Source organism: Hemitrygon akajei, chromosome 26 (assembly GCF_048418815.1).
Source record: "Hemitrygon akajei chromosome 26, sHemAka1.3, whole genome shotgun sequence".
NCBI classification, from domain to species: domain Eukaryota; kingdom Metazoa; phylum Chordata; class Chondrichthyes; order Myliobatiformes; family Dasyatidae; genus Hemitrygon; species Hemitrygon akajei.
Window position 1 is genome coordinate 41980078 of NC_133149.1, and position 27120 is coordinate 42007197.

A 27120-nucleotide genomic window follows, 5' to 3' on the forward strand; every position below is an offset into this window, starting at 1 on the left:
TTACTACCTTGGAGGTCCTGCTTCTCAACTTCCTTCCTAACTCCCTGTAGTCTGTTTTCAGAACCTCCTTGCTTTTCCTACCTATGTCGTTGTTACCAATATGTACCTTGACCTTCCCACTTCAGGATATTGTGGATGTGATCAGAAACATAGAAAACCTACAGGCCCTTCAGCCCACAAAGCTGTACCAAACATGTCCTTACCTTAGAACTACCTAGGCTTACCCATAGACCTCTATTTTTCTAAGCTCCATGTACCTATCCAAAAGTCTCTCAAAAGACCCTATCGTTTCCGTCTCCACCACCGTTGCCGGCAGCCCATTCCACACACTCACCACTCTCTGCGTAAAAAACTTACCCCTGACATCCCCTCAGTACCTATTTCCAAGCACCTTAAAACTATGCCCTCTTGTGCTAGCCATTTCAGCCCTGGGAAAAAGCCTCTGACTATCCACACAATCAATGCCTCTCATAATCTTGTACACTTCTATCAGGTCACCTCTCATCCTCCGTCACTCCAAGGAGAAAAGGCCGAGTTCACTCAACCAGACCCTGGCACCTGGGAGGCAAACAACCATCCGTGTTTTGCCTGTCTGACCCCCTAACTATAGAATCCCTTACTACTGCTGCCTTCTTCCTTTCCCTACCCTTCTGGGTCACAGAATTCAAAGCAAACTTTGCTAAAATAGAAGGTCCATTTATTTATTTCACAGGTGTCTATGAAACATTGTTGTGTGCAAAATGGTTGTCAACATTCCTTAAATTCTTGTGACTGAGGGCAGAGTTTGAATTTCTGAAATTGAAATTGAAATTGGTTTATTATTGTCTCATGTAGCAAGGTGCAGTGGAAAGCTTTGGATCTATGCACTCCAGACATAACTATTTCAAGGTAGTTAAAAAGAAAAAAAAACCAGAATGCAGAACATCGGCTCTCAGGATGAGGCTTTTCATTCTGGAACTACTGAGATGCCCTCCTTCTTCAAAGAAAGGGGCTTCCCCTCCTCCACCATCAACACTGCCCTCACCTACATCGCTTCCATTTTACACATGTCAGCTCTCACCCCATCCTCCTGCCTCCACACCAAGGATAGGGATCCTCTCGTCCTCACCCACCACCCCATCAGCCTCCGCGTCCAGCACATAATTCTCCATAACTTCTGCCATGTCCAATGAGATACCACTACCAAGCAAATCCTTCCCTCCTCTCCACTCCGCTTTCCACAGTGATCGCTTCCTACGCAACTCCCTTTTCCACTCATCCCTCCCCACTGATCTCCCTCCTGGCACTTATTCTTGCAAGCGGATCAAGTGCTACACCTGTCCCTACACCTCCTCCCTCACTACCATTCAGGGCTCTAAACAGTCTTTCCAGGTGAGGCAACACTTTACCTGTGAGTCCGCTGGTATCTGGTGCTGCCAGCGGAGACCTGATGTAGATTGGGAGACCGCTTTGTCAAGCATCTTCACTCTATTTGTCAGAAAAAGCAGGATCTCCCGGTGGCCACCCATTTCAATTCTACCTCCCTTTCCAATTCCAACATGTCAGTCCATGGCTTTCTCCACTGTCACCATGAGGCCACACTCAGATTGGAGGAACTGCACCTTATATTCCAACTGGGTAGCCTCCAGCCTGATAGCATGAACATCGATTTCTCAAACTTCTGGTGATGCCCCCCTCTATTCCCCATTCCCTTTTCCCTCTCTCACTTATCTCCTAACCTGCCCATCACCTCCCTCTGGTGCTCCTCCCCCTTCCTTTTCTTCCATCGTCTTCTGTCCTCTTCTATCAGATTTCCCCTTCTCCAGCTCTTTATCTCTTTCACCAATCAACTTCCTAGCTCTTCACCCCTCTCCCTCCCAGTTTCACCTATCAGAAACCACCTTGTACTTCTTCCTCCCCTCCCCCACCTTCTTACTTTGATTTTTCCCCTTCCTTTCCAGACCTAATGAAGGGCCACAACCTGAAATGTCAACTGTTTAGTCTTTTCCACAGATGCTGCCTGGGTTGCTGAGTTCATCTTGTGTGTGTTGCTTTGGATTTGCAGCATTTGCAGATTTTCTTGTGTTAGTAGAATATAGTATTACTGTTACAGAGAAATACAGAGCAGGTAGATACATAAAGGGTATTGTCATATGACTATGAATTGACTGGTCGGGGCATAAAAGGTTACGGGAAGAAGGAAGGAAATTAGGGCTCAGAAGGAAATGGATCAGACATGATGAAATGACAGAGCAGACTTGATGGGCCAAATGGCCTAACTACGCTCCTACATCTTACGGTTTTATAGTTTTATGAGGAGAGATTAAGCATACCGAGTTTATAGGTTTCTTTGGTTGTCTCGTTCATACCCTAAAACGTAGAATCCTTTCGGAAAAAAATCCTAGTTGCCCCATTCTTGTACCATCATCCTTATTCTTATTTTTATTGGCTTTTCCATCTCCCCAAAAGAGAAGTTAAATTCTTTGCATCAAACTCATCAAATTCCAATATAATTTTGATGAACTTGAGAGTTTATGGAATGGCATGATTTGTTATTAAGTTTACCTTGTGTATAAGTTACATATCAGCATAAGATGGTATCAAGGCTGAACAGATGTTCCAAGTCAAGAATGATGGTTCATTCAAGGACAGATCCTTGTCTCCTTTAGCAACACAAGAGAAAGGAGGTCAGGCTGTGACCTCAATTCCCAGGCAATAGAGCCCAAAGTGATGGCAAGGTTCACATAATTCTTGTAAATAGGCTGCCTTCACCTGTGGGTTGATATGAAGAGTGGTTTTCCTGAAATTGCCATAGTAACATGAAATAGTGAGAGATAGCAGAAATATCAGCTCTTTGCAGCAAATGGGAAGGAAAGGGAAGGGAAGAAATCACTTCTGTTTCAAAGGAACTTCTAAATATTTAACATTACCTTGGTCTTAAAAATAGCAAGCAAAAGTCATATTTTTCATAAAGACATAATGGAGTGAGCTTGAGTAGGTTTGGACTTCTTTTGCTGGAGCAGAGGAGATGAGGGCGGATTTTACAGAGGTGTATAAAATTATAGGAAGCTTAAGTCAATTTCAAAGTATTTTTTTCCAGGGTTTGGGAATCAACAACTGGAGGGCATTGGTTAAGGTTGAGAAGGAAGAGATTTAATAGGAACCTAAGGGGTAACGTTTTCACCCAGAGGTGATCAGAATATGAAATTAGCTGCCACAGGAAGTGGTTAAGGCAGGTACACTGATCATTTAAAAAGTACCTTGACAGGTACATGGATAGGAAAGGTTTAGAGAGATATGGACAAAATACAGGGAAATTAGACGAGCTTAAATGGGAATCTTGTTCAGTGTGGACCAATTGAGCTGAAGGGTCTGTTTCTCTATGATTTCATGTACAATTCTTCTCAGTTACTGTAGATCTGCCTATAATCAATACTCTGTTATCAGAGGTAATGTTATCCAAAACTATTAAGCCAATAACTGGATTAAATGGATTTCTTTCAGATGAACCCTTTCACTTGCTGAATTCCATCCCCCAACTAGAGGAACAGCACATAATCTGAATTTCTCAGTCAATCCAAGGTCACTCGTTGTCACTTTGAAATAAACTGTAATCTCTTTCTTTTGCCTTATGCTCTGTGAAGTAAATTTATATTCTATGACTGTGCTGATTCCATCATTAAATGTGGTAATTAAATCAGACCATAAGTTTGCACAAGGTATTACTTCTCGAATGACGCACTCGCCTCTGTACATTTTCGAACCTGCTTTTGTTTCATTATTGACCTCTACAAATGTTCTTCTTAATTTTAAACAAGGATCTTCCTTGTGATCTTTCTTCTAATATCTAACACACAAGAGAAAGTTGCTTTCATCTACAGAACTGAAAGAGCAGGTTTCCTGTTCACCCTTACCCTAGCATCACCCTTATTTTACAATGAGGTTGACACTTAGATATGTTACTACAGATCAGTAATTCACAGATTTGTGCTTTAAATCCAGCCTGGTACTGAGACATTATTGCACAGTTAGTGTTGTTGCAATTCAAATGAGATTCCAAGACCAGATCTTTTCCACTGGGCAGAAAAAGAAGACTTAACACTCATTATGCTGCTCAGGATTTATCCTTCAACCAATATTAGGACACCTGATCACGATGAGGTTTCTTTTTGAGGAGTTTTGCTTCCTACATTACAGCAGTGACTCCAGTTCTAATCTATTTCCTTCTCTCTAAACCCTCCTTTATTCATTCTTCTCTCCCTCCCTCCCTCCTCGACTGTCATCCCTTCCCTTCAATCATTCCACTCCTATCCCTTGTTTCTTCCCTCTCTCCCTCCATCATTTATTTCCTCTTTCTTTTCTTTCCTTCACCATATTGCACAGGTACCAGAATTCATCTTCCTTTTCAATGTATTAAGTGTCCATCTTTAAGTTTATCTACTGCCCCGACATAATGCACTTTGCGGAAAGTGAGGAGATTGCCAACTCCAAGGAGCCATGCCCTACATCAATCACAGGTCCATTACCCAAAATCAGTCAAATTAATATGTTAATACTGTCTTCCTTATTAATTTCTCATTGATTGGCTTTTTTACTAGTTTTAACTTCATGTTATTGATTTTGCTCAGAACTAAGTATGATCACTTGATGAATTGTGTGTTTCTTTTTTTTTAGTTTTACATCCAAACCTTGCAACAAATAAAAATCGACTCATTTATAATTTTCACTTCAAATGGAATTATTTCAAGAATAATTTTCACATTTCATCTTGACATATGGATTATCTTCTAGACTTCAGCACACTTTCTGAACAGATTGCAATTAAGTATTGAGAATCAGAATCAAATTTAATATCATTGACATACAGTATGTCATGAAATTTGTTGTTTTGCACCAGCAGAACAGTTCAATTAATAAAAATACTATAAATTGGAGTAAGAAATTTATATATATAATTAAATTAAATAAGTAGTGCAAAAAGCGATCAAAAATAGTGAGGTAGCATTCATGGGTTGGTTCATTGTCCATTCAAAAATGTGATGGCAGAAGGGAAGAAGCTGTTCCTAAAATGTTGAGTGTGTCTTTAGGCTCCTCTGATGGCAGTAATAAGAAGGGAGCATGCGCTGAGTGATGGGAGTCCTTAATGATGGATCCACTTTTTTGAGGCATTGCCTTTTGAAGATGCCCTGGATGTTTGAGAGGTTGGAGTGCCCATGATTGAGTTGGCTGAGTTTGCAACCCTCTGCAGTTTTTTCCAATCCTGTGCAGTGATCCCTCCATACCAGACAGTGATGCAACCAATTACAATGCTCTCCACCGTACATCTGTAGAAACTTGTTGGAGTCTTTGGTGGCATAGCAAATCTCTTCAAACCCCTAATGAAACATAGTTGCTGATGTGCTTTCTTCATCATTGTATCAGTATGTTGGGTCCAGGGTAGATCTTCAGAGATGTTGGCAACCAATAATGTGAAACTGCTCACCCTTTCCACTGCTGACTCCTCAGTGAGGACTGATGTGTGCTCCCTTGACTTTCCTTTCCTGAAGTCCACAATCAATTCTTTGGTCTTCCTGATGTTGATTGGCAAGGTATTTTGTGATATCACTCAACCAGCCATCCTATCACACTCTTGTATGCTTCCTCATCACCATCTGAAGTTCTGCCAACAACAGTTGTGTCTTCGGCAAATTCATAGATGGTATTTGAGCTGTGCCTAGCCACGCAGTCATGGTTTTAGAGGGAGTAGAGCAGTGGGCTAAGCATGCACAGAGGTGTGCCGCTGTTGATTGCCAGCGAGAAGGCCACATTGCCAGACCACACTGACTATGGTCTCCCGATAAGGAAGTCAAGTATCCAGTTGTAGTCAAGGATCTATTTACTGTAAGTCCAAATGATAAATGGTCTGCTGTTTGAATCACTTAAAGTTGGTTAGTTTTGTAAAGATTTGAGGTTTTATATTGCCTATAAGCAATCACTCACTCTGCATCACTGCAAACTACAGTTACAGGAGCTAAGGTGCCAATTTCAGGCCAACTGCCTAGACATAGCGCTCAGTTTAATTTGACATAAGAGGACTGGAGGATGTTACGAAAGGAAATGTCACCATGTAAATTACCACAATTCCTAGATTCTCAGTCATTCAGGTGAGGTTTTAACAACTTTTAGCTACTAAGAGAATCAAGAGCAATAGATGTGTTAGTATTAATTAGTGAAGATCTTGTTGATTGGTGTGCCAGATTCAAAGGCCATCAAGCCTTTACTTGCTCCTATTCCTTATATGCTGCTATGGAGCTGGATGGACCCTTCTATTCTTTGATCCCTTTTAAAAATTAATTTTCATTTTATCAGTAGTATCCTCTGTGGAGTACTGAGCTCCCCATTCAAGAATTTAGACCAGGACTAATTTATTATCTGGTATATTTATGATGGAATTGGGTTTGCTGACTGCAAAGATCTTAAGTCCTATCAGATATAAATAGCCGTGAATACCTTCACTAAAGGGAAGTTATACTGTAACCACCCAATCTTCAAAAACTTGTTTACTTCCCTGTTTATAGCAAGTTTAGCTGCCTATACCAACTATTTGAGCATGGGTCCCGACTCCCTACCAAGGAGAAGATACTTCCAACTAACAAAGTAGTTTAAAACACAGTTCATTTATTTTCAGCGATACATGTTTAAATCTACACATTCTTAAAACACATTTAAAAGCCACAGAGGATTTCTACTTTAAACATGTCCGAATCACATACTATTTTGAATACATAAACCATTTCTAAAACGCAAAGTGTTTCCCAAACATATGGGATTAAGGATTTCCAAAACAAGGATACAATTGCTATAAACTAAAAAGAAAAACCACGATGCAGACGAACAAGTCATCCGTCGCAGAAAGCAAAGCAAATTCACCCCGTGTTTCTTCCAGGTGTCATCTTGATCTTCTTTACAAGATTCCTAATAACCCTGAGCTCAGGTGTAAAACTCTTTTTCTCCCACTTGAGTGACTTCACATACATATAATATTTGCTCAGATACCCTTTTAACACAAGTATTCTAAAATATCTTTTGGAGACATAGTTCTTCAACTAAAGCTAACTCCTAGAGCACATAAAACTTTCAAACTATAAACACATCATTTATTGAATGCTAAATGATATCATCCATCTGGTTCAGCAAGCTTCCTCAAACTAAGCAACTTAAAAGTCAGCTTGTCCGTTTGAAATGCTCTAAATTAAACAACCCATTTATCTTATACTGCATCTCAGACAGTAATAAACTAGGTGGAGTGAGCTACATTCTACTTCTCATGGACATCTTCTACATACAGAGCTATTTCCAAAACTGTTCTACAGAGAGTGCTTTTTATAACTTCAAACTAATTACTGTTTTCCATTTACATTTTAAGAATTAAAGGCCGACTCCCTTTTATGAGCAGAAATTAACCAAACTGTTTAGTTTACTTACAACTGTTTTTGATCTTACAAGTTTAGAAAACAAGCTTAGCAAAGATGACCAAGTGACATACTGACCTAGGACAGTGAATACCCATCACACATTGCCCAATCTTGCAATTAAACAACAACTTTAACACAGTGAATTCGCTTCACAATATCTGAAATGCATGAAGAGGTATCTGAATGAAGAAGTATTCTAAAGGCAAGATGACACAACCATGGCTAACGAGGGAAGTCAAAGCCAGCATAAAAGGCAAAGAGATGGCATATATAGAGCAAAAATTAGAAGTTAGGAGATTGGCAAGCAATTAAATACCAACAGAAGGCAACTAAAAAAGTCATTAAGAAGGTTAAGATTGAATACGAAATAAGCTAGCCAATAATATTAAAGAGGATACCAAAAGTTTCTTCAGATACATAAAGTGTAAAAAAGAGGCAAGAATGGATATCAGACTGCTGGAGAGGTAGTAATGGGAAAAAAGGAAATGGCAGGATGAACTAAACAAGTATTTTGCACCAACCTTCACTGAACTAGCAGTATGGTGGAATTTCCAGTGTCAGGGGGCATGAAATGTGCAAAGTTACCATAACTGGAGAGCAAGTTCTTGGGAAACTGAAAGGTCTGAAGGTAAATAAGTCACCTGGAACTGATGGTGTACACCCCAGAGTTCCAAAAGAGAAGGATGAAGAGGTTGTGGAGACTTTAGTAACGATTTTTCAAGAATCACTAGATTCTGGAATGATTCCAGAAGACTGGAAAATTGCAAATGTCTCTTCACTCTTCAGGAAGTGAGAGAGACAGAAGAAAGGAAACATCAGTGCTTGGGAAGATGTTGGAGTCAATTATTAAGGATAAGGTCTCGGGGTACTTGGAGGCATGTGATAAAATAGACTGTAGTCAGCATGGTTTCCTCAAGGTAAAACCTTGCCTGACAAACCTGTTGGAATACTTTGAGGAAATAACAATCAGGATAGACAAAGGAGAATTGGTGGATGTTGTGTACTTGGATTTTCAGAAGGCCTTTGATAAGGTGCCACACGTGAGGTTGCTTAACAAGGTACAAACCCATGGTATTACAGGAACAATTCTAGCATGAATAAGGCAGTGGCTGATTGGCAGGAGGCAAAGAGTGGGAGTAAAGTGATCCTTTTTCTGGTTGGCTGCCGGTGTCTAGTGGTGTTCCACAGGGGTCTGTGTTGTAACCATTTCTTTTTACATTACATGTCAATGATTCAGATGTCAATGGATGTAAAGTTTGTAGATAATATGAAGATAAGTGGAGGGGCAGGTAGTTTTGAGGAAATAGGGAGGCTCCAGAAGGACTTAGACAGATTTGGAGAATGGGCAACAAAGTGGCAGATGGAATACAGTGTCGGGAAGTGTATGGTCATGCACTTTGGTAGCAGAATGAAAAGGTTGACCATTTTCTAAGTGGAAAGAAAATATAAAAATCTGAGGCATCAAGGGATTTGGGAGTCCTTGTACAAGATTCCCTAAAGGTTAATTTATAGGTTGAGTCTGGTGAAGAAGACACATGCGATGTTAGCATTTATTTCAAGAGTAATAGAATATAAATGCAAAGATGTGGTGAAGTACTGGTGAGTCCTCACTTGGAGTAATGTGAGCAGATTTTGGCCCCTTATCTTCAAAGGATATGCTGAAACTTGAGAGGATTCAAAGAAAGTTCATGAAAATGATTCTGGGATTGAATGGCTTGTCATAGGAAGAACGTCTGATGGCTCTGGGTCTGTATTGACTAGAATTCAGAAGAATGAGGCTGACCTAATTGAAACCAATCGAATGGTGAAAGGCCTTGACATAGTGAATGTGAAGAGGATGTTTCCTATGGAGGGAGAGTCTAAGATCAGAGAACACAGCTTCAAAATAGAGGGGTATCCTTTTAGGACAGAGATGAGGAGAAATTTCTTTAGCCAAGGAGTTGTGAATCTGTTGAATATGATGCTGGGGCAGCTGTGGAGGCCAAGTCTTTACATATATTTAAGGCAGAGGTTGATAGATTCTTGATTGGTCAAGGCATGAAGGGATACGGGGTGAAGGCTGGAGATTGGGGCTGAAGGGAAGAATGGATCAGCCATGATGAAATGGTGGAGCAGACTTGATGGGCCAAATGGCCTAATTCTGCTCCTATATCTTATGGTCTTAATGGTTTTATCACCAAACCATACAGTGGAATATTAAAGCTGGTGACCAAAGGTTTGGTCTGAGAGGTAAATTTTAAAGAGAATCTTAAAATAAGAAAGAGATGGTAAGGCAGAGAAGTTTAGGGATGTATTTCTAGACTTAGGATCTTGTCAATTCAAGGAGCAATTAAAATTAAGACTGGTCAGGAGACCACAATTGATGGAGCATGGCTATTTCACAAGGTTAGATGACTGGGAAAGACTATAGAGACAAAGTGACTCAAGTGGAAGGTCCAGGAAACTAAGACGAATAATAAAAGTTAAAACATTATTTAACTAAGAGTTAATGTAGATTAGTGTGGTGGTTGAATGGGAAATGGTGAGAGTTAAGAAAGACCAGCAAAGGTTTGGAAGACCGCATGGTTATTCCGTGTGCACTGAAATTGGTTGTGCACACATTGGTTAAGAATGTGGCTCGCTTGTCCTAATGAATCAGAAGATACACACAAATTTCTTGCATTGAGAGATATTTTGTAGTCACTCTTGATTGATAGTCAAATGATTTTATGAGGTCAAAAATGCCATGTTGTGATTAATTGCTTAGTAGGGTTTTTTTTAATTCACAAAAATTTTCAATCTTTTAGAAATTTTTTTGAGGCATTGTAAGTGTTGTTACTTCGATGTACCTGTGTATTTTTGAATAATAATAATAAAAAGATTTGAAAAGAAAAGGCCTATATTGGATATCACTGAAGGTCAGGTATAAAGATTATCCTTGGGCCATGTGATGTCTCTGACCTTGTGATAAAATCTCATCTGCCCTCTTGAAATTTCTTGTGCCTTTTGCTTATTCCTCCCAATTTTTTTATGATTACAGTTTTAGAGAAGTAAAGCACAGAAACAGGACCTTCAGCCCATCTAGTCCATGCCAAAAATATTTAAACTGCCTACTCTCGTCGACCTGCACTGGGACCATAGCCCTCCGTACCCCTACCATCCATATACCTATTCAAACTTCTCCTAAACTTTGAAACGATGCTCCCATGCACCATGTACTGGTGACTCATTCCACTCGCTCATGACTCTCTGAGTGAAAAAGAGTCCCCTCATATTACCCTTAAATGTTTTACCTTTCACCTTAACCCATGACCTCTGGTCCCACCCAACTCCGGTGGAAAAGCCGGCTTGCATTTACCCTATCGATACCCCTCACAATTTTGTACACCTCTATCAAATCTCCTTTCAATCTCTACATTCTAAGGAATAAAGTCCTAACCTATTCAATCTTTTCTTATAACTCAGGTCCTCCAGACCTGGCAACATCTTTGTACATTTTCTTTGTACTCTTTCAACCTTATTTAGATCTTTCCTGTAGGTAGGTGACTAAAACTGCACACAATACTCCAAATTAGGCCTCACCAATGTCTTACACAACTTCAACATAACATCCCATTTCCCGTAATCGATATTTTGATTTATGAAGGCTAATGTGCCAAAAGCTTTCTTTACAGCCCTAGCTACCAGTGCCGCCACTTTCAATGAATTATGGACCTGTATTCCCAGATCCCTTTATTCTACCACACTCCTCAGTGCCATACTATTCACTGTGTAAAACCTGGGTAGGTTCTTCTGAAGTGCTAAACTTCACATTTGTCTGCATTAAATTCTGTCTGCCATTTTTCAGCCCATTATTCCAACTGAAGCAGATCCCTCTGCAAGTCATGGTAGCCTTCCTCGCTGTCCACTACATCCCCAATCTTGGTGTCATCCGCAAAATTTGCTGATCCAGTTGACCACATCATCATCCAGTACATTGATATAACCGACAAACATCAACAGACCAGCACTGATCCCTGCAGCACACTACTAGTCACAGGCCTCCAGGCAGAGAGGCAACCATATACTACCACTCTCTGGCTTCTCCCACAAAACCAATGTCTACTCCAATTTACTACCTCATCTTGAATGCCAAGCGACTGAACCCTCTTGACCAGCCTCCTGTGCGGGGCCTTGTCATTCAATGAGGAAGGCTTCTCTATTTGAATACTATGGGAAAGTCAGCAAAATGTGCTCAGGTACTTGATTTGCCACTACCAGTGGACTTCTGAAAATGTAAAAGCTATGAAAACTACCAAAAATGAGAAGTGTAGCAAAATCTATCAGAAAAGAAAAAGGAATCAACCAGTAAGCAAAGCGATGGGTCAGGGAAATTCCCCAAACTTATCAAGAAAGGAAAATAAATTGGGAAAATAATTGCCAAGTAGAAAAATCACTAGCAAACAGAATTATTCATTCTTTCATTCCACTTAATTCTAGGGGCGTATAGCCCGATGGGAGTTCGGGGAGCTGGGTTAAGCACAATAGGCAGCGATTCAAACAGAGAGAGGAGAAATGGGTTAAAAATTCTATATCTGAATGCATGAAGTGTCAGAAATAAGAAATAAGATCACAATATGATAAGCTTTTATCTGCAATTTGAGAAGGATAAGGGAAGCTCGGAGGTGTCAGTGTTGCAGATGAACAGGGGAAACCATGGAGCCATGAGGGAGGAGCTGGCCAAAGTTGACTGGATGGATAGCCTAGCAGAAAAGACAGTGGAACAGCAATGGCAGGTATTCTTGGGAATAATGCACAAGGTGCAAAATCAGTTCATCCCCCAGAGAAGGAAGGATTCAAAGGGGGAAAGGGGCCACAGTGGTTGACAAAGGAAGTCAGAGATTGCATAGCATTAAAAAAAAGGAAATATGACAGAGCTAAGGTGAGTGGGAGGACAGATGATTGGGAAGTTTTTAAGGAACAACAGAACTTAACTATAAAGGCAATACGGGGAGAAAAAATGCTGTACGAATGCAAGCTAGCCAGGAATATAAAGGAAGATAGCAAAAGCTTTTTTAGGTATGTGAAGAGAAAGAAGATAGTTAAGAACAATGTTGGGCCCTTGAAGAATGAATTGGGTGAAATTGTTATGGGAAACAGAGAAATGGCAGAAGAATTTAATGAGTACTTTAGATCTGTTTTCACTAAGGAAGACACAAGCAATCTCCCAGATGGATGGGCCAAGGACATAGGGTAACAGAGGAAATGAAACAGATTGACATTCGGAAGGAAACGGTGATGAGAAGACTGATGGGACTGAAGGCTGACAAATCCCTAGGTCCAGATGGTCTGCACCCTAGGGTACTAAAGGAGGTGGCCCTGGAAATTGTGGATGCATTGGTAATCATTTTCCAATGTTCCTTAGATTCAGGATCAGTTCCTGAGGATTGGAGAATGGCTAATGTTATCCCACTTTTTAAAAAAGGAGGGAGGGAGAAAACAGAGAACTATCGACCTGTCAGCCTGACATCGGTGGTGGGGAAGATGCTAGAGTCCATTATTAAGGATGAAATAGTGGCATATCTAGATAGCAGTGATAGGATTGGGCCGAGCCAGCATGGATTTACCAAGGGTAAATCATGCTTGACTAATCTGTTGGAGTTTTTCGAGGATGTAACCAGGAAGTTAGACGGGGGAGATCCAGTGGATGTAGTGTACCTCGATTTTCAGAAGGCATTTGATAAGGTCCCACATAGAAGATTGGTGGGTAAAATCAAAGCTCAGGGCATCGGGGGGGGGGGGAGGGCATTGACATGGATAGAAAACTGGTTGGCAGATAGAAAGCAAAGGGTAGCGGTGAATGGGTGTTTCTCGGAATGGCAGGTGGTGACTTGTGGGGTGCCACAGGGCTCGGTATTGGGACCACAGCTGTTTACGATTTACATCAACGATTTAGATGAAGGCATTGAGAATAAATTTGCTGATGATACTAAGCTGGGTGGCAGTGTGACATGTGATGAGGATGTTAGGAGAATTCAGGGTGACTTGGATAGGCTGGGTGAGTGGGCAGATACTTGGCAGATGGCGTTTAATGTGAATAAGTGTGAGGTTATCCACTTTGGAGTAAGAATAGGAAGGCAGATTATTACCTGAACTGTGTAGAGTTGGGTAAGGGAGAAATACAAAGAGATCTCGGAGTCCTTCTTCATCAGTCACTAAAGGTGAATGAGCAAGTGCAGCAGGCAGTGAAGAAGGCTAATGGAATGTTGGCCTTCATTACAAAGGGAATTGAGTACAAGAGCAAGGAAATCCTCTTGCATTTGTACAGAGCCCTGGTGAGACCACACCTGGAGTATTGTGTACAGTTTTGGTCTCCAGGGTTAAGGAAGGACATCCTGGCTGTAGAGGAAGTGCAGCGTAGATTCACGAGGTTAATTCCTGGGATGTCTGGACTGTCTTACGCAGAGAGGTTAGAGAGACTGGGCTTGTACACGCTGGAATTAAGGAGATTGAGAGGGGATCTGATTGCAACATATAAGATTATTAAGGGATTGGACAAGATAGAGGCAGGAAATATGTTCCAGATGCTGGGAGAGTCCAGTACTAGAGGGCATGGTTTGAGAATAAGGGGTAGTTCATTTAGGACAGAGTTAAGGAAAAACTTCTTCTCCCAGAGAGTTGTGGGGGTCTGGAATGCACTGCCTCGGAAGGTAGTGGAGGCCAATTCTCTGGATGCTTTCAAGAAGGAGCTAGATAGGTATCTTATGGATAGGGGAATCAAGGGATATGGGGACAAGGCAGGAACTGGGTATTGATAGTAATTGATCAGCCATGATCTCAAAATGACGGTGCAGGCTCGAAGGGCCGAATGGTCTACTTCTGCACCTATTGTCTATTGTCTATTAATATCAAAAAGATAAAAAATGAAGTTTTGATCAAAAAGTTCAAAGTTCAAAGTAAATTTATTATCAAAGTACACAAATGTCACCATATACAACCCTGAGATTCATTTTCTTGCAAATATTCACAGTATGTAGAGAGAAACACAACAGAATCAATGAAAAGCCACACACGACGGATGTTAAAGGCTGAATTTAAACGATAAATCAAGAAATGCAATTTAAAGGAAAACAAATTGGATGTATAAGAAAATACTTATAAAGTTACATTACCAGATTGAAATCACAGAGGACAATAAGACAATGAAAAGATGTTCTGTGTTATTCTGGATAAAAAGTCCCATAGTTGATGAATCATCAGACACCTGAAAAATATGGTGTGAGAGAAAATAGATTGTTTTAAACATCACTTTACCGCAGCTGACAAAACTGATTAATTGTAAGGATTCAGGTTATACAATAGGTGTGGAGAACAGCAGTATTATCCAATTTGATGCTCTGAGGTCAGAAAACAAACCTCCAAAACTATTAACATGCTAACTGGATATCATTCATATGAGACCACTTGGAAGCCATTAAAATGAAAGAGAAGCAAAAAGCATTTAACCCCTTGAAGGCATGCCATCTCAGAAAAAGGTTCAGTGGAAGTAAAATTACCATGTTTGTAATTTGAAACGTATCTGGCAGAAAATATCAAAGTTCAAAGCAGATTTATCATCAAAGTACATACGGTATGTCACCATATACAATCCTGAGATTCACTTTTTTGCGGCCATACTCAGTAAATCCAAGAAACACAATAGAATCAATGAAAGACAGTACCAAACAGAGCAGATAGATAACCGGTGTGCAAAAGACAACGAACTGTGCAAATACAAACAGAAAAAAAAAGCAATAAATACCGATGACATGAGATGAGGAGTCCTTGAAACTGAGTCCATAGGTTGTGGGAACAGTTCAGCGATGAGGCAAGTGAAGTTGAGTGAAGTTAAGCTCTCTGGTTCAAGAGCCTTATGGTTGAGGGGCAATAACTGTTCCTGAACCTGGTGGTGTGAGACATGAGGCTCCTGTACCTTCTTCCTGATGGCAGCAGTGAGAAGAGAGCATGACCTGTGTGGTGGGGGTCCCTGATGATGGATGCTGCTTTCCTGCGACAACAGTCCATGTAGATGTGCTCAGTGCTCAATGATTTGCAGCTCATTCCCTTCAATACATTTGCTATCAATTTCCCCAACATAATCTGCTTTTGCCTGTTCTTGCTAAATTGTTTCCTGCAAAGTTAAGTATTTAATTAAAACCATGCTTTTGCATATCTCTGCGCTGACTTAGAAAACAGATGTTATTATTTTGGTTCATTGGGTACACCCAGTGAATAATTATCACCTCTGATGTTCTATGATTAAGGGCAGTCAGGAGCAAGGTACAAGTTTTGGTTGCTGGCTAATTAGAAGGCTGAATGTTAACCTGCATTCACAACATTCTCAGCTTTAAGGCTTTAAAAGTAATAATTATCACTGGTAATCCAGATCAGAGGAACATTAACCCTTCTGGATGGTAAATGTAAAAGTGTGTGTCTGTGTATGAGTGTGATGTGTATTTATGATGCTTCTCCAAGAATCCTCAACTTGTTGTGGTGCAGGGGCTTGTGCCATCTGGTATTAGCTCCTGGTAAGGTCACTCATGGCAATAAGTTCCAAATAATCCAACCAAAACCTCAGTGGTGGAGTTGCAAGGAGATGATGACACATCATAATAACAGAGGAAGGCTGCAGCAATGAAGGGTTCCCATTCGCCTTGCACTCCATGCCACTGGACCCTGACCCTGATCTGTCAAGGACCGTGTGGGTGGTTGCCCATGCATCAGCCTCCCCACGTTAAACAAAGTCACACACAGGTTCCCTAACATCCCGGTTATCTGCATCACGAATTGGTCTCTATGGCCACCTGAAGACCCACCAATAGACAACCCTTTTGGAGAACATCATACTTGACACAAGTGATCACACTAATTTAAGAAGGCAGGATCAAATGTAATGCCTAAAAGTACATAAAGACAGACACATACATACCTACCCACCCAGCCCCACACACACATGCACAAACACACAAGTAATATTGCACTCGTACAGATATGGCAATGCTTGATTGCTGAAATAATTCGGATTTTTTTCTGTATAACAAAATTATTATATTTCAATATTACAATTTAATTTAATTTTTATGAATATAGGGTTTTGTGATTGTAACTGTATTTTTAATATGATGTATTTGGTACTATTTTAATTTTTCTTTTGATTTATATATTTTCTTGTACTCTGTATTCCTTTATGCAGAAACTAATAAAAAATATTGAAAGAGGAAAGTTTGGAATTCAATTAATTTATTGCATCTGCATTTTCCTCAGGGCAGAAGGAACAAAATTCATTTGTTCTTCATTGGTTGTAAAATACTTTGGGACAACCTTAGGGCATGAAAGGTGATGTGACTCTACTTCTTTCTTTTCCAACTTTAGTTCTTGACAGAATGACATGAAATTCTGCAATATCCTTGGTAAGCAACATATATTTCTTTTTCAAGGCTGACATGTTCGAGTGAAATATCTTGAAATGCATTATCCTTTTACCTGACTGAAGTATTGTTACAGGGAGACACCAGGCTGCCTTTTACATGCATGTATTTACAGAAGCAATTCACTTTTGTAATAATCAAGAAGCTAATTATGAAAACATGCCATGTATCATTTGTGAGCTTGTCATTGCCCTGGAATCCCTGGGCAGATGTAGCTCATCGATTAATGGCATCATAGCAGCAGTATTTATGTGTTGGCAAAATGTTTATATTAGACCCACATAAAGATATTAACTTTCCACATATTGGCTGGGACTTCTATTCTGAAAAAGGACTGGATGGGATTGAGTTTGTCAAATGTGTTCAGGAAAGTTTCCTTAATTAGTACATAGAGGTCCCAACAAGAGAATGTGCAGTACTTGATCTCCTATTAGGGAATGAGACAGGGCATGTGACAGAAGTTAGTGTACGGGAACGCTTTGCACCTAGTGATCATCATGCCATTAGTTTCAAGGTAGTTATGGAAAAGGACAGGTCTGGTCCTCGGGTTGAGATTCTAAATTGGAGAAAGGCCAATTTTGATGGCAACAGAAAGGATCTGGCAAGTGTGGATTGGGACAGGCTGTTTTCTGCCAAAGGTGTAGTTGGTAAGTGGGAAGCCGTCAAAAGTGAAATTTTGAAAGTACAGTGTTTGTATGTGCCTGTCAGAATAAAAGGTAAGGATAATACGTTTCAAGAACCTCATTTTTGAAAGATATTGATGCCCTGGTTTAGAAAATAAAGGAAGTGCTTAGCAGATATAGGCAGACAGGAACAAATAAGGTACTTGAGGAGTGTAAGAAGTGCAAGAGAACACTTGAGAAAGAAACCATGAGGACTAAAATTCAGGATTCAGGAGCAGCTTATTCCCCTCGGCCATCTGATTCCTAAATGGACGTTGAACCTGTGAACACTACCTCATTTTTAAAAATATATATTATTTCTGTTTTTTGCACAATTTTTAATCTATCAATTTGCATATACTGTAATTGATTTATTTATTTATTATTATTTTTCTTCTCCTATACTATGTATTGCATGAACTGCTGTTGCTAAGTTAACAAATTTCACGACACATGCAGATGATAATAAAACTGATTCTGATTCTGATTTTGATTCTAAAAGCAGGTGTGAAGTTGCTCTACCAGATCGTCCTTTGGAAGATCAAAATGGTAATCTATGCATGGAGCGGAAAGAGATGGTGGAGATTTTAAATGGATACTTGTATCTGCATTCACTCAGGAGACAGACACAGGGTCTATAGATGTGAGGAAATGCAGCAGTGAGGTCATGTACCCTGTACAGATTACAGAGGAGGAGGTGTTTGCTGTCTTCAGGTGAATTAGGGTAAACAAATCCCCAGGGCCTGATAAGGTGTTCCTTTGGACCCTGTGGGAGGCAAGTGCAGAAATTGCAGGGGCCCGAGCAGAGATATTTAAAACATCCTTATCAACAGGTGAGTACTGGAGAATTAGAGGATAGCTCATATTGTTCCACTATTTAACCCTTACATACAGTTCATATTCTATACCTTCACAGTATGGTCTGGGTCAATTTTGGCCTGGCCCAAGAATCCCCTCATAACAAGTGTCTATACCAAATTTTGAAGCACAGATCTATTTAGAATGTATAAATAGCCTATCTGACATTCATAAATGGGTGATTAATCCTTAATTAATGTTTCAGAGATGTAAAATCCATTTCAAATTTGACTCGGAACAGCCTCAATGTACAAAAATTTGTAGCACCTGTACAAAAGTATAAAAATTTTAAATATTTTCATTTCTGTGCATTTTGGGTCACTTTAGGAAAAGTCATCAAATTTCGGCTTAAAAAATTGCATTTAGGATGTTTTTACTGCTGTCAAATGTCAAAACAGGTCAAATTTGACCCAAACAGTATGTAAGGGTTAAGAAAGGCTCTAAGAATAAACCAGGAAGTTATAGGCTGGTAAGCCTGACATCAGCAGTGGGAAAGTTATTGGAAGTTTTTCTATGGGACCGGATATATGAGTATTTGGATAGACAGGGACTGATTCGGGATAGACAGCATGGTGTTGTGCACGGTAGGGCATGTCTAACCAATCTTGTAGAGTTTTTCGAGGAAGTTACCAGGAAAGCGGATGAAGGCACAACAGTGGATCTTGCCTACATTGACGTTAGGAAGGCATTTGACAAGGTCCTGCATGTGAAGTTGGTCAAGAGGGTTCAGTCGCTTGGCATTCAGGATGAGGTAGTAAATTGGATTAGACATTGGTTTTGTGGGAGAAGCCAGAGAGTGGTAGTAGATGGTTGCCTCCCTGACTGGAGGCCTGTGACTAGTGGAGTACCGCAGGGATCGGTGCTGGGTCTGTTGTTGTTTGTCATCTATGTCAATGATCAGGATGATAATGTGGATAACTGGATCAGGAAATTTCTGGATGACATCAAGGTTAGGGGTGTAGTGGAATTTCTGGATGACTATCAAAGATTACAGCGGGAGCTGGACCAGCTGGAAAAATGGCAGATAGAACTTAATGCAGACAAGAGTGTGATTCTGAATTTGGAGAAGCAACCAGGGTAGGTCTTACACAGTGAGTGGTCTGTCACTGAAGCGTGTGATAAAACATAGGGATCTGGGAATAGAGGTCCATAATTAGTTGAAAGTGGCATTACAGGTAGACAGGGTCATAAAGAACGCTTCTGACACATTGACCTTCATAGATCAAAATACTGAGTACAGGAGATGGGATGTTATGTTGAAGTTGTATAAGACGTTGGTGAGGCCTTATTTGGAGTATTGTGTGCAGTTTTGGTCACCTACCTACAGGAAAGATGTAAATAAAATTGAAAGAGAAAATTTCCAAAGATATTGTTATGACTGGAGGACCTGAGTCATAAGGAAAGATTGAATACGCTAGAGATGTCAAGAGTCCTTGAAAGAGAGTCTGTAGGCTATAGAATCAGTTCAGAGTTATCCACATCAGTTCAAGAGCCTGATGGTTGTAGAGTAATAACAGTTCCTAAACTGAGTGGTTTGGGACCTAGGGCTTCTATGCTTAATGTTGGGGAGGACTTCTAATGTGATGGACTGGGATGTATCGACCCTTTTTGTAGACTTTTCATTCCTGCACGTTGGTGTTGGCTGTGATACAACCAGTTTATGTTTATCTATAGAAGTTGGTCAAAGTTTTTGGTGGCATGACGAATCTACACAAACTTCTTAGAAAGTAGAGACACTACTGTGCCTTCTTTGTGATGACACTGTTCTTTTCCGTAATGAGTTCATTCTCTCTGTGATCAAGTGCGTTCTTACAGTGCTGGGGGAGGGGTTTTTGAGTTCCTCCTCCCTGCCAAAGAGGTGTGGCTTGGTAAATAAATTGGCCTTTGAAAATTGTAACTGTAATGTTTGTAGATGCACAGTCATAAAATATAGGAGGAATTAAATAGGATTAGTGTAAATTGGTTGGCTGGCAGCGCAGTGACATCAGCGCTGGACTCCGGAATGGAGGTTCCCGGGTTCGAATCCAGTCGGGCCGTTCCCGAGTACGCTTTCCATCCATGCTGGGTTGAGTGTTGAGCTCGCAACTTGACCTCGTAAGGTAAAGAAAAATACTGCGAAATGTCTGTGTGAGGAGTGGCGTGCCACACAGTCTTTCATTCCACGCTTTGTAAGGCATGAAAATGCCCGATGCTGGCCTCTCAGGCCTGAGTCGACATCATCGTTATCATCAGTGTAAATGAGTGCTTCAAGTCATGTTAATTGTTATGTGCCCGAATACAGTGAGGTACAGATGCAATTGAAAACCTGATTGCAGAAACATCATAGATTCAACTAATGCATAAAACATAAATTATACAAGACAGCAAAGAGGAAACATGATTGTGCAAAACGACAGTGCAAAAATGCTTTTCTTCATTTCAAAGAATAGACTTTATTTGTGATACACATGCATACGGAAGAAACAGTGCAAAAAATAAAACTCTTATACTTATAAAAGTAAAAGCTGTATTTTCAGTCGTAAAAACTTTAAAAAGAAAAAGGCACAAACAGCCATAGCACCATTGCCTCTCACAGTGTTCCCTGAGGTAATACATACTATGATTGTTTGAAGGGCTTCCCCACTCAACTTGGCTCTTCTATGAGCCTATACTGTGGTCCTTCCTCACAGAGCCTTCATGTAGGCTGCACTAAACTTCAGCACATATCCCTGCAGCCTGGACTGTGCCAGTCTGCAGCATTCCTCCACGGATATCCCACTATACTAGGAGACAGTCTTTGGTTGTGTGTTGTTTTCCACTGATGCTCTTGAATTTCTTTGTTGTACTGTGAATGCCTGCAAGAAAATGAATCTCATGGCAGTATATAATGATGTATATACTTTGACAGTAAATTTACTTTGAACTTTGAAGTTTAGTACAAAAATACTACAGTGGACAACTTTTTTTTTCCTAGGGTCAAAATGTATAATAATAGAGGAAATGAACTTAAAGTGAGGGTGGTAAATTCAAAGAAGATATGCAGGGCAAGTTTTTACACACGGAGCAGACTCAGTGGGCTGAAGACTCTGATTTCCTGCCATATGACTTGGTGAAGCTCCCATCTCTGCAGGACTCAACAATCCATCTTTAGATGAATCTCCATTTGACTGCTCCAATGGGTATAACAGAAAATAAATTATCTGTTGGCAATCTCACAAGGTGTTTGAATTTTACTCAATGCTATTGGCTGCCAGGAATTCCACAGAAAAATTCCAAGGGGCCTTCAAAGCAATCTAAAAGCCTAAAGCTGAAAATGCTGAAATCTGGCATTAAAAGCTCAAATGATAGGGATACTAAGCAGTTCATCCAACACCTGTCGGAAGAGAAATAGAGTTAACATTTCAGGTCAATGGCCCTTCACCTAGTAAGATGATTGAAGGTGCCAACAGGGGGAGAGGGAGGGTGAACAGGTGGAGAGAACAAAAGCAGTGTCTGTGATAAGGTGCAGACCAAGGTTGTCAAGGTGATAAGACTGAATTGTGCCAATTAGGGGAGAGGAATGAATGCCTGCTGATTGTAACTGATCTAGAGGAAGATGAATGAGAACAGTTACAGCGGAGTAAAATAATGCTGGAGCTATGAGCAGCAGAACACAGTAGTTGCTGGAAATTAGAAATACAAAGGGAATGGAAGGAAATGCTCAGCTTATCGTTTGGCTTCCCATTACACTGGTGAAACACTTGTATTTCCTCCAACGTAGTGTACTGCATTCACCACTGCACTAAAAAAACTAAATATAGTTTCAAAGTACATAATGTATATATCAGCATATACTGCACTGAGATACATTTTCACAGTAGAACAAGGAAATAGAATAAAGTCAATGAAAAAACTACACACAGATAAAGACTGACAAATGACTAATGTGCAAAGAAGACAAACTGTAAATACAAAAAATAATACTGAGAACATAGGATAAGTGAGCTCGGGCTTTTCTCTTTGGCGTGAAGGAGGATGACTTGATAGAGGTGTACAAAACAATAAGAAGCATAGATGGAAAGGAAAAACAGAGGCTTTTTTCCAAGGGTAGAAATAGTTAATACAAGGGGGCATAATCTTAAGATAATTTGAGGAGAGTATAGAGGGGATATCAGAGGTAAGTTCTTTACATAGAGAGTGGTGGGTGCATTTAAGAAACTCATAGATATACACATAGATTATAGAAATATGGAGGGCTATGTAGGAGGGAAGGGTTAGATTAATCTTACAGCAGATTAAAAGGCCACAGACCATTGTGGGCTGAAGGGCCTTTCTGTGATGTTGTGTTCTGTGTTCACTGCCACTACAAATGCTGCATGATCTGCCAAGTATTTCTGGCATTACCTTTTATGTATGATTTCCAGCACAGCTGAGATCAATAACTCATTGTTTCAGGATGTTGTTAAATGGCTTTTTTTGGAAATTCTGTATTCTGTTACTGTCTCACCTTGTACTAGCTCAATGCACTGTGTAATGAACTGATCTATATGAACAGTATGCAAGACTAGCTTTTCATTGAACCATTGTTCCTGTGACAATAATAAACCAATTCTAATTTCAATTTGATAGCCATAATACTTGAAATGATACTTAACAGCTCAATTCTGATATTAATATTTAGTCTGAAATAACAATCCCTAAAAATTAAGCTACATGTTGCTTTTTCTTCATTTGAAACATTTTAGCTTCTTGTCTTTTATTTAATTCTGATTCTTATTTTGGTGCTTCTTGGAAACAATAATCCCCCCTGGACAAGAGTAATCAGTCAAACAGCTCTGCATTAAAAGGTACTTACAACAGGTGCCAAGACCTTTAATTTCTGCTCCAGTACCTGACTCATGGTTGTATTCAAAGAAGCAGATTACTCCAAAATTACATCAACAATTTGCTCCTTCTTTACTCTGTTCTGTCACCTCAGATTGATTGTGGAATTTGAAAAGAGCCCATGTCTTTCAATTTCCAAAGTGAGGAAAATGTCAATGATGGGTTTACCCATGACTGACATCAACAACAAGCATTTGAGAGAGTTTGGATGGCACTGTTGGTAGTGCTGTTTGCCTCATGACTTCTGCGACCCAGGTTCCATAGAATGGGTCTTAGAGCAGAAATGGGAGGCCACCGTTATTCAATGATCAAAAAGAATTCTATGTCCATTTCAGAATGTCCCAAAGTGTTTTGCAAACACAAAATACTGGAGGAATCAAGCAGGTTAGGCAGCATCTACGGTAGGAACAAACAGTTGATGTTTCTCCTCTACAGATGGTACCAGACCTGCTGAGTTTCTCTGGCATTATGTATGTTGCTCTGGATTTCTAGAATCTGCAGAACCTCTTGCATTTATGATTTACAAACAATGGTGTATCTTTGGATAATGGTTGCTGCTGTATGGTGGAGAATACAAAGTATAACAAGTAGAAATAGCTCTCAGGAACAGCAAACCCAAAACAACTGGGGAATTGCTTAGAGTTCTAGACAGACTACCCAATAGCATGTCGTTCCACGCCCACAGCCACTTCCATAGACTTTGGTGCATCTGAATTTCAGAAGCAGAAACCCATTCTGATCTTGGATGAATGTGTTTTAGGAAAACTCAATGACTTCAAAGAAGCATGTCTACAAACCCATATTTGATATTTGATTGATTCCCTCGGGACTGTGAAGGAGTAACAGCCCTGCTATTTGTACGCATGAGCCTGGAGTAGAACCTGAACCTAAAACCCCTTTTCTCTGAGGCAAAAGCATTGACAATAATTCTGATTTCTTTGAGTTCTTTCCCTGGTGCAGTCCAGTAAATCATTTTGGATCTAGGCTATTCAACCTATATTGAAGATCTGAGTATGCTGTGTAGTATATTTTACTGGGATTGGAGTTTGAGTTTTTCCCTTCAGTAAAGGGGTTCTATTGATAGTTTTACTTACATTTCATTTTGCAAGCAGCCTACCGTTTGGTCTAAATTTATGAAACATTGTTGGAAGCGTTTAAAAAAAAAAGAACTTACTTCCCTGTCAGCCAAAGCTTTGGTATGCGATGCCAGGCTTTGGTATACAATGCCAGGCTGGTTCCAACCACCCCACACCCTCGCCTATAACACCCATTAGAAGGAAGCTATGAGGTCCGGGTATAAGAGAGTACATTCAGTGACCACATTATTTGGTATCTCCTGTACCTCTCTCATTAACAAGGTTTTTTCACCCTCTGAACTGCTGCTCACTGGATATTTTTTTTTGTTTATCACACCATTCTCTGTGAACTCTAAAGACTATTGTGCGCAAAAATCCCAGGAAATCAGCAGTTTCTGAGATACTCAAACCACCCTGTTTGACATCAACAATCATTCCACAGTCAAAGTCACTTAGATCACGTTTCTTCCCCCATTCTGCTGTTTGGTCTGAACAACAACTGAACTTCTTGACCACTTCTGCGTGCTTTTATGCTGCCACATAATTGGCTGGTTAGATATCTGCATTAACGAGCAGGTGTACATGGGTACCTAATAAAATGGCCACTGCTTATGTCTGTGCACCTTGACTAACTGTTGTTGACCACTTTTGCTACAGCATCTTCCTTTGAGAGACAGGGCTGATTTGATTGGTTTTTGGCGGGTAGAATAGAGTGGAAGTAAACTTAGTGCAAAGATGCAGCAGAAGGATCGTTGTACTTCCTGTACTGATAGCAACTATGAACTTATGACATCAGTTCACCACACTGTTCTAGATGACACATATTCTAAACATATGCTTTTAACGTCTTTGCTCAACCATTGGCATATAAGTTTTATGAAAAAGAAGACCTTGAATAACTTGGAATCTTGGTTTGATAATTATGACTACTGAAAGACTACTGAATTGTCTTAAAAATCCATCTGGCCTACTAATGTTCTTCCGAGAGGAAAATGGTCATCTTTACCTGGTCTAAGTTACATGTGACTGCAACCTTACCAACGTGGTTAACCCTTAAAAGGTCTAACACACCATTCATTTCAAGAGCAATTAAGGATGTGCAATAAATGTGACCTCCTAGATGTATGAATGAATAGGTAATAGATAAGGTGTACGGGGTGTCCAGGGAGGGGTGGCACCTCTGGTGAAGGGGTTTGCCGTGTCCATTCCAGGGCATCTCACTTACCTTTGGTCCCGGCTGGTCATTCAGCTCTCACCTGTGGCTCTAAGTAGCTGTTTGCATGTGACAGTGGCCACACCCCGGTACACCACTTTGACAAGGCCTAAACCAGGTGAAGGTAGCCAGTGGCCTCATACCTTGATGAGATAGGGACACGCCTGTCCTAGTACACGAAGTCAGCTCCGGCGAACTGGGCGGATGAGATCTACAGTGAGATCCAACAACCAGAAAGTTTGTTCTGCAATGCTCCATGGAGAGCAAAGGGCACGACAAGGCATAGGAGATGTCACGGTCATCCACTGAAACCAAGGAAGACCCCAGTTGTGATAATTATTTGTACCACTGGAACCGGACTTCTGAGGCTGAGAGAATGCACTAGTGCAATGGCTTTTCCACTTTAAAAATTCTCCTGCACAGGTTTCCTGTCATCATCAGGTACAACAGACAACTACTGCCAGATAATAAATAAATAGACATACATACAACAGAGATGAGGAGGAATTTTGGAGTTCAATTCCAATGTCTTCTGTAAGAAGTTTTTATGTTCTCCCCGTGGAATACGTGGGTTTTCTCTGGGTGCTCTGGTTTCCTCCCACAGTCCAAAGATGTAGTGGTTAATAGGTTAATTAGTCATTGTAAATTGCCCTGTGATTAGGCTAGGGTGCAATCGGTGGGTTGCTGGACCGGAAGGGCCTGTTCTGCACTGTATCTCAATAAATAAATAAATAAACATCAAAATGAGACTCAGGAATGTGAAAGCAGATTTGGAAGAGCATGCCAGAAAAAAAATTGACAATCTAGTAATTTTGTGGTTGTCATTCCCATGACAAATTTAAGATTAGTATTTGTATTTAAGTTTCCAGGCTGTCATGATGGGATTTGAAATAGCACTGTTCATGGACTTTTCCTGAGATTAGCGAATTCATGTCAACCATTCACCTTAAATCTTCTAACTCAGCGCTACACACTTCCGTTCATCTTTTTCTTTTTAATTTAGTTGTAGAGATGACAATATTTCCTCCTTACTCAATTTTCAGTTCAGAACTCTGCTTTGCATCTCTCCTGAATGTATAATGCATTTACCTCTGGAGAGCTTCCCTTTCTTTCAAAGCTAATTATTTAATTTTCAAAAACATACAGGAAGGAGTTAAGAAACTGTCTGTGCAATGCTGATTTTGTTTCTGAAAGAACTCCCTGACATTCAGTCCACCAATAACACAGATGTTATTTGACAATTTATCTGATGTCTAATACAATTGAAATAATCTAAGAACTCATGCAAAATTCTACTAAACAGTATTAATGATTATCATATTTCATATGTATGACTAATGTTCATATCTATTCATGAAGATCTCAAAGCTATCTATAAGCAACAGATCTGTCTATATTAAATAGGTTTTGATAACATTGAAGAAATTGTGATTTGCATTTTTATACAATCAATAAATACTAATCTTTTTTTCATTTATCTACGCTATGTACAATAGGTGTGAACTTGTAGGTGGTTGAGGAGTCTAAACCAGATTCATTCAACTGGCAGTCACTTTGTTAAAAGTGGCATATCTCTGTGAAGAGTCTGCAGGATTCATATGTCAACTATAA